The following is a 12,931-nucleotide window of genomic DNA, read 5'->3' as shown; positions in this document are numbered from 1 at the left end:
TTAACATTTTAGTTTCCTAGTTTTGAAAATAGGAAGGAGATCACTTTTATTAGGAAAACTCAAGGTGACCCATTAAGAACTTTCCAAATTTGGCCCAGGAGATCTTCTTCTTCCTCCTCTCTCCCACGTGATAGAGAAACCTTCCTTCCATGGAGGAAGGAATCCCCGACACTTGGCCCCGGGACGACAATTTCTTAATGCTATGCTTGAGTAGACGGGTTATCGGTTGAGTGTATACCACGAGTGATGCGAGGTTGATATAATAATCAAGACCGGACTAAGACAAGATTTTCAAGACCTTGGACGCAATGCAACTCTGGGTGAAGGACGGTTGATCGGCTCCCTGGAAAACCCAGTGGATGCCCGGGATGCTGGAGAGGCCATGTCATCCTGCGGAAAGCTTCACCTAGGCTCATAGAGACGGACGGATATTTTCAAGACCCAAGGCTTACCTACACAACCACAAGTCATTATGGGCTCTGGCTTGGTTGGACAACGCGGCGACTCTAGACAGGCGGTGCTAGCAGATGTAGAAGAACGGTAGGAATGGATGGGCACCGACAGGGATTCAGAGGGACCCGTTGAAAGACCATGTTTTGATCATCCGGTCTTCAAACACATTGAAGTGCGAGGACATACTCGGAGGCGATCAAATCTTGTGGGGAACGTGTGCAAAACTCTGCAGAGTACTCAAACCTAATCGATTAGCCGTGTCCATGGTCATGGACAACTTGAGCCAAAGGAACTGAAGTTATCTGGATTTCTCAACACCATTAAATATATTTGATGAGGGTAATTATTGACAACTCGGGTACGAGAACTGGTTGGCGGAACCATCTCGTTAACAACCAACAATGTAGTAACATTTTGCTTTTAGCCCTCTCTTGTTGTAGGAGAAAAATTTGCTTTACGCTAAAACTTACAACCCCACCTGCCATATATGCATATAGTATAGATGATTACTTTTCACCCTCTCTTATGTGACTTGCCGGCATATTCAATATGCTGACCTACACGGCTGCAACGTCTTATGTTGCAGATATTTTTCTTCGACGACTAAGAGTACAATCCAGGGTTACGGTCTAAACTCAACTTGCCGTTGGTGTTTATTGGGACTCCACTCCCTTCACTGCTTCCGCTGAGATATTTAAGGTATATATCAGTTTTACGCTATTTACATGTGATTGCACTTTGATATATACATTGATGTACTGTGTGTGCCAGCATACTGATCCAGGGATGGCACAGATACACAAAGGCTTGACTCGTCTTGAGTCGGGTCGCTACAGAGATGGTATCAGAGCACATGTTGACTGTAGGACGTGACCCCTAGAAACTGGAAAATTTCTTAGGATAGGATCTCTGAAAAATCTTATTTTCGAAAACACCTTTCACTTCTCATCTCTTCTGATTTCATCAAATATTCTCTCTCACCTCCACTAGTTATACAATCCCCTTACCCCTTTGACCTCATGAAGAATCAACGGAGTTCCACGTCAAAGTAAAGAGGATATCACCATGCAATTGAAGAATTGAAGCTACACCCATTGAAGACTCCCAAGACCCGAAGAACTCAAAGAGCCTGAAGTGTCCGAATAACTATATGACCATTAGAAGTCCAAACCCCTTTTATATAGCCATGATAGATACGATGATTTGTGAACCGTCTTTGGTGTGTGTTTTCCGACGGCCACAAATAAAACCTATTCTCAAAAATATTGTTTGTATTGTGTGTAGCTCCCTCTCTCTTACCCGTCTCATCCCCAAAACCTCAACCCTACCAGATGGAGTATGAAGCTGGACTAGTAGTCTTTGGACCAATGACCCAACTGGAAGCTGAAATATGGATTCAGAACATGGAGAACCACTTCGGGAGTAACTTCATCTCAAGGAAGTTTGAAGTGGAACACGCTCTCCAGTACTTTACCCAAAGTGCTGCCATCTGGTGGAAAATGCACCATGCCATACAAGGATTTGGTGGAGCAGAAAGTTGGGAAGAATTCAAGAAGACTCTGTTAAGATCCCGTCTTATTCAGAAGTGCTATGATAACCCGAAGAAGAAGACTTGTGCATGCAAGATCTGTGGAGAAATAGGACACACCCAGGAGGAACACACGGATGGATGCACTCATTGTGAAGAAAATCACCCAGCTGAGGAGTGCCCAAGCAGTCAGGTGACTTGTTTCCTTTGTGAAGGAACCACCCACTACCCAGCTCAATGTCACTTTTACCCCAAGGTGCAACAAGTTGTCAAGCAGCAGAAAGATGCAGTGAAGGAAACCCTCAAGAAGAAGATTCTAGAAGGACCGGTGATGAACGAAAATATTGAAGACCCTGATGGACAAGGTCTGACCAGATTTTTCTCCAATGCATGCTACTCATGTGGAGAAGAAGGACATTATTCACAGGACTGCACGAAGAGAAGCCAAGAGTATCTGGGATACTTCCCGACGGAAGAAGTGGAATTTGATCCACTTGAAATAGAAGAACTGGCCAAAATAAAGGAGTCCGGAAAGAAGAAAAAGTACCCTCGGAGGAACCAAACCTGTGCAGATGTAGACCTGAGTCATGTCAGATGTTACAAGTGTATGAAATTTTGCCACCACAACTACATGTGCTCAGGAAGGAAGCTGGGAATCCAAGGAGCAAAAGCAGAAGCTAAGAAGCCTCGGGACTGGTCAGAACTCATTTGCTTTTGTTGCAAGGAAGCAGGACATTTTCCCAACGATTGTCCACAAAGGAAGAAAGCTAGAATGGAGTAGTTAAGCTTTGACCATGGCAATAAGTGTAATCCGAAGCACTCTTGTTTTTCATGAGATCATGGAGTGAAAATTTTGTAACAGAAGTCCCTGAGATTGTAATAACATCATGAATTAATGGAATTTATTGTCTCATGATTGCCTATGTTGAAAATGTATGCATTGTTTCTCTATGAGCAAAGATCTCTGAACAATTATGAGGATATGAGAAAATATGGTCTATGCAGGCATGAGTATAATTCATCTAAGTGTGGTAGTAATCGGTAAACCCACAGGATCCACTGAGTAGGAATGTACCAGGAATACCTGAGTGAAGTACGTGCGGAGATGATGGAGATGAAGCTAATGGCCACCATGATGAAGCAAAAGATGGATGATTTCAAGGAGCACATCGGAAAGTTCCAGTGGAACTAAAGTACCTCCAAGAGAGGTAGATGAATAAAGTTGGCAGAAATGCTCGACCATACCGAACCATGTGGATGGCAGCAATTGTAATAGAGTACTTTTGAATTGGAGTTTTTGAGGATAAATTAAGGATGTAATAAAGGATTGATTATGAAATGAATATGATTTATGGAAGAATCTACGATGGATCAGCAAACGTTTTCTTAGGAGCATACGAAAACCTGAGAGTTGTGAAGATACGCTAGATGTTTCGTTCAGCTTGCAGAACCAATGGATTATCCGAACTTCGTTCGTGGACAAGAGAAATTCTGCAACGCTTGTGAGGATGCCCAAGTGTTAGAATGCGAGATTCGCTAAACCTTATACAGAGAAATGATTTGGGTGCGGAATGGATTGATCACCATGAATACTTACTCTTATCATTTATCTTGCTATTTGGAATGGTAAATCTGAGAGACTTACCCATAGTGAGAGACGACGTTCTTTGAAGCTTTTGTTTAAGCCTTAGAATAGTATGATGAAAGCACCATGTACATGGCATTTGTTGTCACGCGTAGGAAATTTTACGGTGAGGATGAAGCCAAGACCCTTCTCTCTGCAGGATAACCACAAATGGTCAACCACCATGAGAACCATCGATATGTTATTTAGAATTGACCACGAGACTGTCAGTTAAGAAGACCCAGTGACGGAAGAAGCTTATATCAACGGGAGAGCATCACCAAAAGATTTAATATGAAGATTGTGAGGAGTCAGATGCCAAAACCCCAGAGGATCGTTAAAGCATTTTGAGGGACAAGTAACTCTCATTTTAAGTGTGGTAGCATCCCACCTTGCCGGAGATTGGATTTGCTAGAAGACCCCCAAACCCTAACCTTTCTTTCTAGCCTCTTCGAATCTCGAGGACGAGATTCATTTTAAGTGTGGTAGTTTGTAACATCCCAAAATTATAAATTTTGGAATGTTAATATAATTATTAGATTGATTGTTTGTTTGTTTGCTGAGTGACTGAAACTTGCGTGAAATTTGAAACTTTTCGAAACTTTTGAATGAGAGGGAATAAAATGACCTTCCCCTTCTCCGGTGAATTCGAATTCAAGCTTTTAAAGCAAAGAGAGAAGATGACATGACTTCTTCAACTATAAAGAATTTGAACGGAGATATTTGCATTAAAATTCTTTTGCATTTCCATTCGTTTTCTTCGTGCAACAAAATGCCGGGAAATACATTCTAGAGCGGAGGAACATGACACTCGAACCCACGGGCATTTTGAAAGTTATTTGAACCCTCAAACTTAGAGGATCATTTGAAAATTATTTGCAAAAAGAAATAATGCTTTTAGGGATTTTTGGAAAAATAATTTTTTCTGAAGTTTTTATTTTTGCCGTGGAAAAATGCCCATCATCTATATTTTATTTTTTCTGATAATTTTAGTATATAAAAACTCTTTATTCCGAATTCATTTGATTTCCTTTTTAACGTTTTAGTTTCCTTGTTTTGAAAATAGGAAGGAGATCACTTTTATTAGGAAAACTCAAGGTGGCCCATTAAGCACATTCCAAATTTGGCCCAGGAGATCTTCTTCTTCCTCCTCTCGCCCAAGTGACAGAGAAACCTTCCTTCCATGGAGGAAGGAATCCCCTCTTCCCGATCTCCCTCCTCCTTCCTTCCGGGCGCCATCCGAGACCGCCTATAAATTCCCACCGCCCCCCTCTCTCCATTTTTCCCGAGAGAACCCCCTCTCCTCGCTCCTGGCTCGTGCACCCCTCGCCGGAGTTTGTCACTGGAAAACTGGCCAGAAAACTCACAGGAGCTCCACCTCGCCACCCCTGCACCCCTCCACCCTTCGGCCACCTCCCCCACCACTTCGGCCTCACCACTCCACCCCCTCCACCGCCCCCTGCTGCCCTACAGCCCCTTCTCCACCTCCCCATCGCCATTAGCAACAGAAACCAGCAGTTTTTTTTCTCCTCCACCTCGCCCCTACAGCCCCCACTCTCCACCTCGCCCCTCTCCCCTCCCAGGAGCACCCCCACCCTCACCCCCCTTCACCACTCCCGCCGGCCCCTCCCCACCCCGCCGGCAACCCACCTCACCTCGGCCAGCCATAGCCAGCGAGGAAGAACAGCCCCAGCCGAAGGTAACTCCCTCCTCTTCTCTGTTTTTTTATTTTGTTTTGTAGCCCTTAGATCCTATTTAGATGGTTAGATTAGATGCTAGGATAACTGTTCGGTTAGATTAGAAAAACCAGCGGTTTTTAGTTCCACTTATCTTTTAACCAGCGAGTTTGTTAGCCTCGGCCGTTTGCTCAAAACTTTGCAACAAACGAACCCCGCAGCCTATAGCAACATGCCACGTGTACCCCCTATATGTAGATAGTTAGCTTCAGTTTTTTTCTGTCTATATTACAAAAACAGAAAGTTTCAATCTTGTTTTGGCCACAACATTTGATCCCGAAGTCCAATGACATTGATTCTTCTTCCAGTAGCTCACAAATTTTCTGTAGTTTTAAAAACATATAATTTGTCTGTGTGTGAAATTTGCAAATATAAGTTAGATCAGATTTAGTTTAAACCTTGTTTTGCCTATTCCAGGAGTTTAAAAATATCTTTTAATTTGATTCTTTTTGGTACTGATCACTAGTGATCTTATTTATCAGTGGTAAAAATGTCAGATTTGTTTGAGTACTTTAGCTCACAGTTTCATGTGAAACAATTTCTGTTTCACCGATTTTAGGTTTTCGGCTAATTCATTTTCTATATTTTTTTTAAAATACTTTCTTTATTATTTCAGAAAGATTATTATTGTTTGTTTATTTTAGTTATAAGTAGTTTTGCAACAAGCTTTTATTTTATTTTTATTTGTTTTCCTTAAATCAATTCTAGCTCCGTAGTAACGTGCAATTGTTTTCACCGTTGTTTCAAATCCCGTTTGGGAATACTTTCAAAAAGTTTTGTGAAAAATATTTTATTTTATCTTAGTAAAACTTATATCTTAGTTCCTTGTTATTATTTTCTGTTAGACAAAACTATTTAGTGTTTGACGTAGTAGAAGATTCTCTAGTGTTATTCGAAGTTTCTTTCGGAATTCTTATTCGCTCTCTCTTTTGTTTTGATTGCTAGAATCATTGCTAGTATGAGTGCTTATGTGAATGATATGTTTGCTATATAGATTGCAATGGAGAGTGACGAGTAGTCTAACAAGTTATTTTCTCGAGGAATTCTTCTTCGTCAACATCACAGGCAAGTCATTTTGATCATGTATTTTACCTATGTTTTCGATGCATGGTAGATCACCTTTCTTTGCCCACTTGCATGCTGCCTAGGTACTTGGAAACTTTAGCTTAAGTTGTAGTATCATGTGGTAGGAACACAACAACCCCGACACTTGGCCCCGGGACGACAATTTCTTAATGCTATGCTTGAGTAGACGGGTTATCGGTTGAGTGTATACCACGAGTGATGCGAGGTTGATATAATAATCAATACCGGACTAAGACAAGATTTTCAAGACCTTGGACGCAATGCAACTCTGGGTGAAGGACGGTTGATCGGCTCCCTGGAAAACCCAGTGGATGCCTGGGATGCTAGAGAGGCCATGTCATCCTGCGGAAAGCTTCACCCAGGCTCAAAGAGACAGATGGATATTTTCAAGACCCAAGGCTTACGAGCATAGCCACAAGTCATTATGGGCTCTGGCTTGGTTGGACAACGCGGCGACTCTGGACAGGCGGTGCTAGCAGATGTAGAAGAACGGTAGGAATGGATGGGCACCGACAGGGATTCAGAGGGACCCGTTGAAAGACCATGTTTTGATCATCCGGTCTTCAAACACATTGAAGTGCGAGGACATACTCGGAGGCGATCAAATCTTGTGGGGAACGTGTGCAAAACTCTGCAGAGTACTCAAACCTAATCGATTAGCCGTGTCCACGGTCATGGACAACTTGAGCCAAAGGAACTTAAGTTATCTGGATTTCTCAACACCATTAAATATATTTGATGAGGGTAATTATTGACAACTCGGGTACGAGAACTGGTTGGCGGAACCATCTCATTAACAACCAACAATGTAGTAACATTTTGCTTTTAGCCCTCTCTTGTTGTAGGAGAAAAATTTGCTTTACGCTAAAACATACAACCCCACCTGCCATATATGCATATAGTATAGATGATTACTTTTCACCCCTCTCTTATCTGACTTGCCGGCATATTCAATATGCTGACCTACACGGCTGCAACGTCTTATGTTGCAGATATTTTTCTTCAACGAGTAAGAGTACGATCCAGGGTTACGGTCTACACTCAACTTGCCGTTGGTGTTTATTGGGACTCCACTCCCTTGACTGCTTCCGTTGAGATATTTAAGGTATATATCAGTTTTACGCTATTTACATGTGATTGCACTTTGATATATACATTGATGTACTATGTGTGCCAGCATAGTGATCCAGGGATGGCACAGATACACAGAGGCTTGACTCGTCTTGAGTCGGGTCGCTACAATATTTTTCAAGGACACCTTTTACTTCTCATCTCTTTTCATTTCATCAAGCGTTCTCTCTCACCTCAAATAGTTAGACAATGCCTTTTCCCCTTTGACCACATGAAGGATCAACCGACTCCCACTTCAAAGTAAAGAGGATTTCATCATGCATTTGAAGCATTGAAGCTGCGCCAATTGAAGACTCTCAAGACCTGAAGAATTCGAAGACCCTAAAGCGTTCGAATATTTATATGACCATTAGAAGTCCAAACCCATGTTATATACCTACGTTAGATACGATGATTTGTGAGCCGTCATTGGTGTGTGTTTTTCGACAGCCACAAATAAAACCTATTCTCAAAAATATTGTTTTTATTGTGTGTATTTCCCTCTATCTCTCTCTCTTACCCGTCTCATCCCAAAAACCTTGGACCTAATAGATGGCTTATGAAGCTGGACTTGTAGTCTCTGGACCAATGACCCAACTGGAGGCTGAAATATGGATTCAGAACATGGAGAACCACTTCGGGAGCAACTTGATCTCAAGGAAGTATGTAGTGGAACACGCTCTTCAGTACTTTACACAAAGTGCTGCAATCTGGTGGAAAATGCATCATGCCATACAAGGATTTAGTGGAGCAGAAACCTGGGACGAATTCAAGAAGACTCTGTTAAGATCCTGTCTTATTCAGAAGTGCTATGATAATCCGAAGAAGAAGACTTGTGCATGCAAGATCTGTGGGGAAATAGGACACACCCAGGAGGAACACAAGGATGGATGCACTCATTGTGAAGAAAATCACCCAGCGGAGGAATGCCCAAGTAGTCAGGTGACTTGTTTCCTTTGTGAAGGAACCACCCACTACCCAGCTCATTGTCACATTTACCCCAAGTATGCCTGAAACCCACAGACCCCGGGACTAACAAGGATCAAGTACTATCTTTTGGAGAAGGAAACTTGTATCAGCAACATTTCCCTAGGAGCATACGAAAACCTGAGAGTTGTGAAGTTACAATAGATGTTTTGTTCAGCTTGCACAACCATTGGATTTATCCGAACTTCGTTTGTGTACAAGAGAAATTCTGCAACGCTTGTGAGGATGCCCAAGTGTTAGAATACGAGATTCACTAAGCCTTATACAAGGTAATGATTTCAGTGCGACATGGCTTGGCCACCATGATGACTTACTCTTATCATTCTCTTGCTATTCGGAAAGGTAAATCTGAGAGACTTACCCACAGTGAGAGACGACGTTCTTTGAAGCTTTTTTTTAAGCCTTAGAATGGTATAATGAAAGCCCTTGTACATGGCACTTGTTGTCACGCGTAGGAATTTTATTTTTTCGGTGAGGATGAAGCCAAGACCCATTTCACTACAGGATAACCACAAATGATAGACCACCATGAGAATCATCGATAAGTTATTTAGAATGATCACGAGACTTGTCAGTTAAGAAGACCCAGTGATAGAAGAATCTTATATCAACAGAAGAACCCTCGATTTTGATGGAAACATTATGAATATAATGGAAGAACTTCACCAAAGAAGTTACCATGAAGAATGTGACGAGCGAGATGCCAAGACCCAAGAGGATTGTTAAAAATTTGAGCGACCAGTAACTCTCATTTTAAGTGTGGTAGCACCCCACTTTGCAGGAGACTATATTTGTTAGAAGACCCCCCAAACCATAACCTTTTCTTTCTAGCCTCTTCGAATCTCGAGGACGAGATTCATTTTAAGTGTGGTAGTTTGTAACATCCCAAAATTATAAATTTTGGAATGTTAATATAATTATTAGATTGATTGTTTGTTTGTTTGAGTGATTGAAACTTGAGTGGAATTTGAAACTTCTCAAAAAAATGAGAGGGAATAAAATGACTTTCCCAAAATTTTCTATTTTGAATCCCTTTTCAATTTTGAGTTTGAATATTTTCAAAACCCTTTGATTAAAAACAAAAAAATAAAACGAGAGGAGGAAAATAACCCTCCAAAATCAGAGACAATGTCTTGATTCAAATTTTAAGTATTTGCAATTTATTTAAAATTCAAATTCCTTTTCATTTTAAAGTTATTGCAAAAAAGTATTTTTTTTTAAGTATTTTTTTGGTTTTGAAAATATGTTCATGTTTTAGAAAATTTTATTCTGAAAATTTTGATATATAATATGTCTATATAAAATGTTCTCTCTTTTTCATTTATACGTTTTTCTTCTTTGTTTATAAAAAAAATATTTGTTCGTTCGCAACAAAAAAGAAAAAAAAACAAAGCATGCCGAGGCCAACCAGCCCAACCATGTGCATGTGATGTGCGGTGGCCGATTCCTTTGGCCCATGAGGCACCTTTTTACTTCTTTTTTTTAGTTTCACTACATTACGTATATGTTTAGTCCCACATCGCCTACCTATGGATCATTAGACCTGCCTTCCACCTATAAATATAGACCCATAGGAGCATCCAAAAATCATCCATTTCGGGTTAAATCAATCTTTTGGTTTAACTAGATTGATTAAATAAAAATATTCTTTTCTCTTCGGCGGGATTTCTCGAAGTCGTCTCCTCATTGGAATTAATTCTTACTCTGCATTCTAAAGGTATTTCTCTTCGTATTTTTTTATACTCCCATAGTTTATTATTTCTAGACTAGTATTCCTACACTAGTATACGGTAGAGTAATTAGATATATTAATTAGTCTTCGTATTTACACATTAGTACTAGAATTCTTTTAGACATAACACTTTTCTTTCGTAAAACAGCTTGGCCCTGATTTTTCAAATAGCCATAACTTTTTACTCGTTTATCCGAATTAGATGAAACCAACCCCTAGAGTTTCGTCTTGATCCCACCTATCCTATGAACCTATCATATCAACTTTTTGAAATTTTCAAATTTCGAAATTTGTTCATCTTCATATTCAAACTTCTTTTGATCATATCTTTTTATCCGTAGCTCCGTTTTAGCTGAATTTAATTGCGTCGGATTCGTATCAAAGTAATCTTTCCGTTTATATCATTAGTTTTAACTTTTCAACTTATAATTTTTATCAAATCAGATTTAACTATTAGTGCCCAAAAGTGTTCACATCGTTCTAAGTCGATTCAATGTTATATTGAAGTATTTGTATCTTTTGATCCGCTAGTTCAAATCTAGTAATTCTTTTTTCTACACGCTCATATTGATCTCCTATATCCAGTAGCATCATTAGTTCTGACCTTTGAATGTTACAAATTTGAGCGATTCAAATTTGTATTCGAACATTCATTTGATCTTATCTTGCAAATCGTACCACCTTTTCAATTGATTCCTTTTACCCCTAAACACTCATGTCATATATTTTTGTACGTAACCATCGTACTTCAGTTCAACTTCTCTTGACCATTTGAATGCAAATTCAATTCATACTTCAATTCGCTATAACTTGCGTTGTAGTGCTCCATTTCAAGAAATTCTTTCTACAAATAAATTCTTATGCCTTATACTATTTGTCAAACAACATTCATGTTGTTCTCCCAATATTTTTGATCATCTCCTATAGTGTATGCAAGTCGAGCTTATATAGCGATAGTTGATCATCCTTTGACTCTGTTGAGTTGACCCTTTCATCGTACCTTTTACAACAACATAAGGCCCTATCTTTTTTTTATTAAACCTTGGTACGTTCTTATTTTGTACCAAGACACGCTTTGTTCTTATGTTCTCTTCGTTCTTCCTTTTTGGCATGAATGTTTATTGAATGCTATTTGTTTACGATAGATTGCTCGGAGTGTGGCGAGTAGAATTATTAGGATTATGAGAGCGACTATCTTCATCAAGTAATACTAGGCAAGTCACTTTGATCATACTATCACCTATGTTTTATGCATCGTAGTTCTACAATCCTATGCCCAATTGCATGCTGAGTAGGTACTTGGAAATTTTAGTATAGATTGTAGTATCATGTGGTAGGCACACAACAACCCTGATACTTGGCCCCCGGGACGACAAATTTCATATTGCTATGCTTGAGTAGACGGGAATTCGGTTGAGTGCATAACACGAGTGATGCGAGGTTGATTAAATAATCAAGACCGGTTAAGACAAGATTTTCAAGACCTCACACGCAATGCAACTCTGGGAGAAGGACGGTTGATCGGCTCCCTGCAGAACCCAGTGGATGACCCGGGATGCTGGGGACAGCCATGACATCCTGCGGAAAGCTTCACCGAGGCTCAAAGAGACAGACGGATATTTTCAAGACCCAAGGCTTACCTGCACAGCCACAAGTCATTATGGGCTCTGCCTTGGTTGGACAACGCGGCGACTCTGGACAGGCAGTGCTAGCAGATATAGAAGAACGGTAGGAATGGATGGGCACCGACAGGGATTCAGAGGGACCCGTTGAAAGACCATGTTTTGATCATCCGGTCTTCAAACACATTGAAGTGCGAGGACATACTCGGAGGCGATCAAATCTTGTGGGGAACGTGTGCAAAACTCTGCAGAGTACTCAAACCTAATCGATTAGCCGTGTCCACGGTCATGGACAACTTGAGCCAAAGGAACTTAAGTTATCTAGATTTCTCAACACCATTAAATATATTTGATGAGGGTAATTATTGACAACTCGGGTACGAGAACTGGTTGGCGGAACCATCTCGTTAACAACCAACAATGTAGTAACATTTTGGTTTTAGCCCTCTCTTGTTGTAGGAGAAAAATTTGCTTTACGCTAAAACTTACAACCCCACCTGCCATATATGCATATAGTATAGATGATTACTTTTCACCCCTCTCTTATCTGACTTGCCGGCATATTCAATATGCTGACCTACACGGCTGCAACGTCTTATGTTGCAAATATTTTTCTTCGACGAGTAAGAGTACGATCCAGAGTTACGGTCTACACTCAACTTGCCGTTGGTGTTTATTGGGACTCCACTCCCTTGACTGCTTCCGCTGAGATATTTAAGGTATATATCAGTTTTATGCTATTTACATGTGATTGCACTTTGATATATACATTGATGTACTGTGTGTGCCAGCATAATGATCCAGGGATGGCACAGAAACACAGAGGCTTGACTCGTTTTGAGTCGGGTCGCTACACCAGAGCCCATAATGACTTGTGGCTGTGCAGGTAAGCCTTGGGTCTTGAAGCCTCCGTCCGTCTCTTCGAGCCTGGGTGAAGCTTTCCGCAAGATGTCATGGCCGTCTCCAGCATCCCGGGTCATCCACTCGTTTCTCCCGGGAGCCGATCAACCATCCTTCACCCATAGTTGCATTGCATCCGAGGTCTTGAAAATC

This window comes from Hordeum vulgare, chromosome 3H (assembly GCF_904849725.1).
Source record: "Hordeum vulgare subsp. vulgare chromosome 3H, MorexV3_pseudomolecules_assembly, whole genome shotgun sequence".
Lineage (NCBI taxonomy): Eukaryota > Viridiplantae > Streptophyta > Magnoliopsida > Poales > Poaceae > Hordeum > Hordeum vulgare.
The sequence above is the reverse complement of the archived record's forward strand: the minus strand, read 5'-3'. Positions refer to the sequence as shown.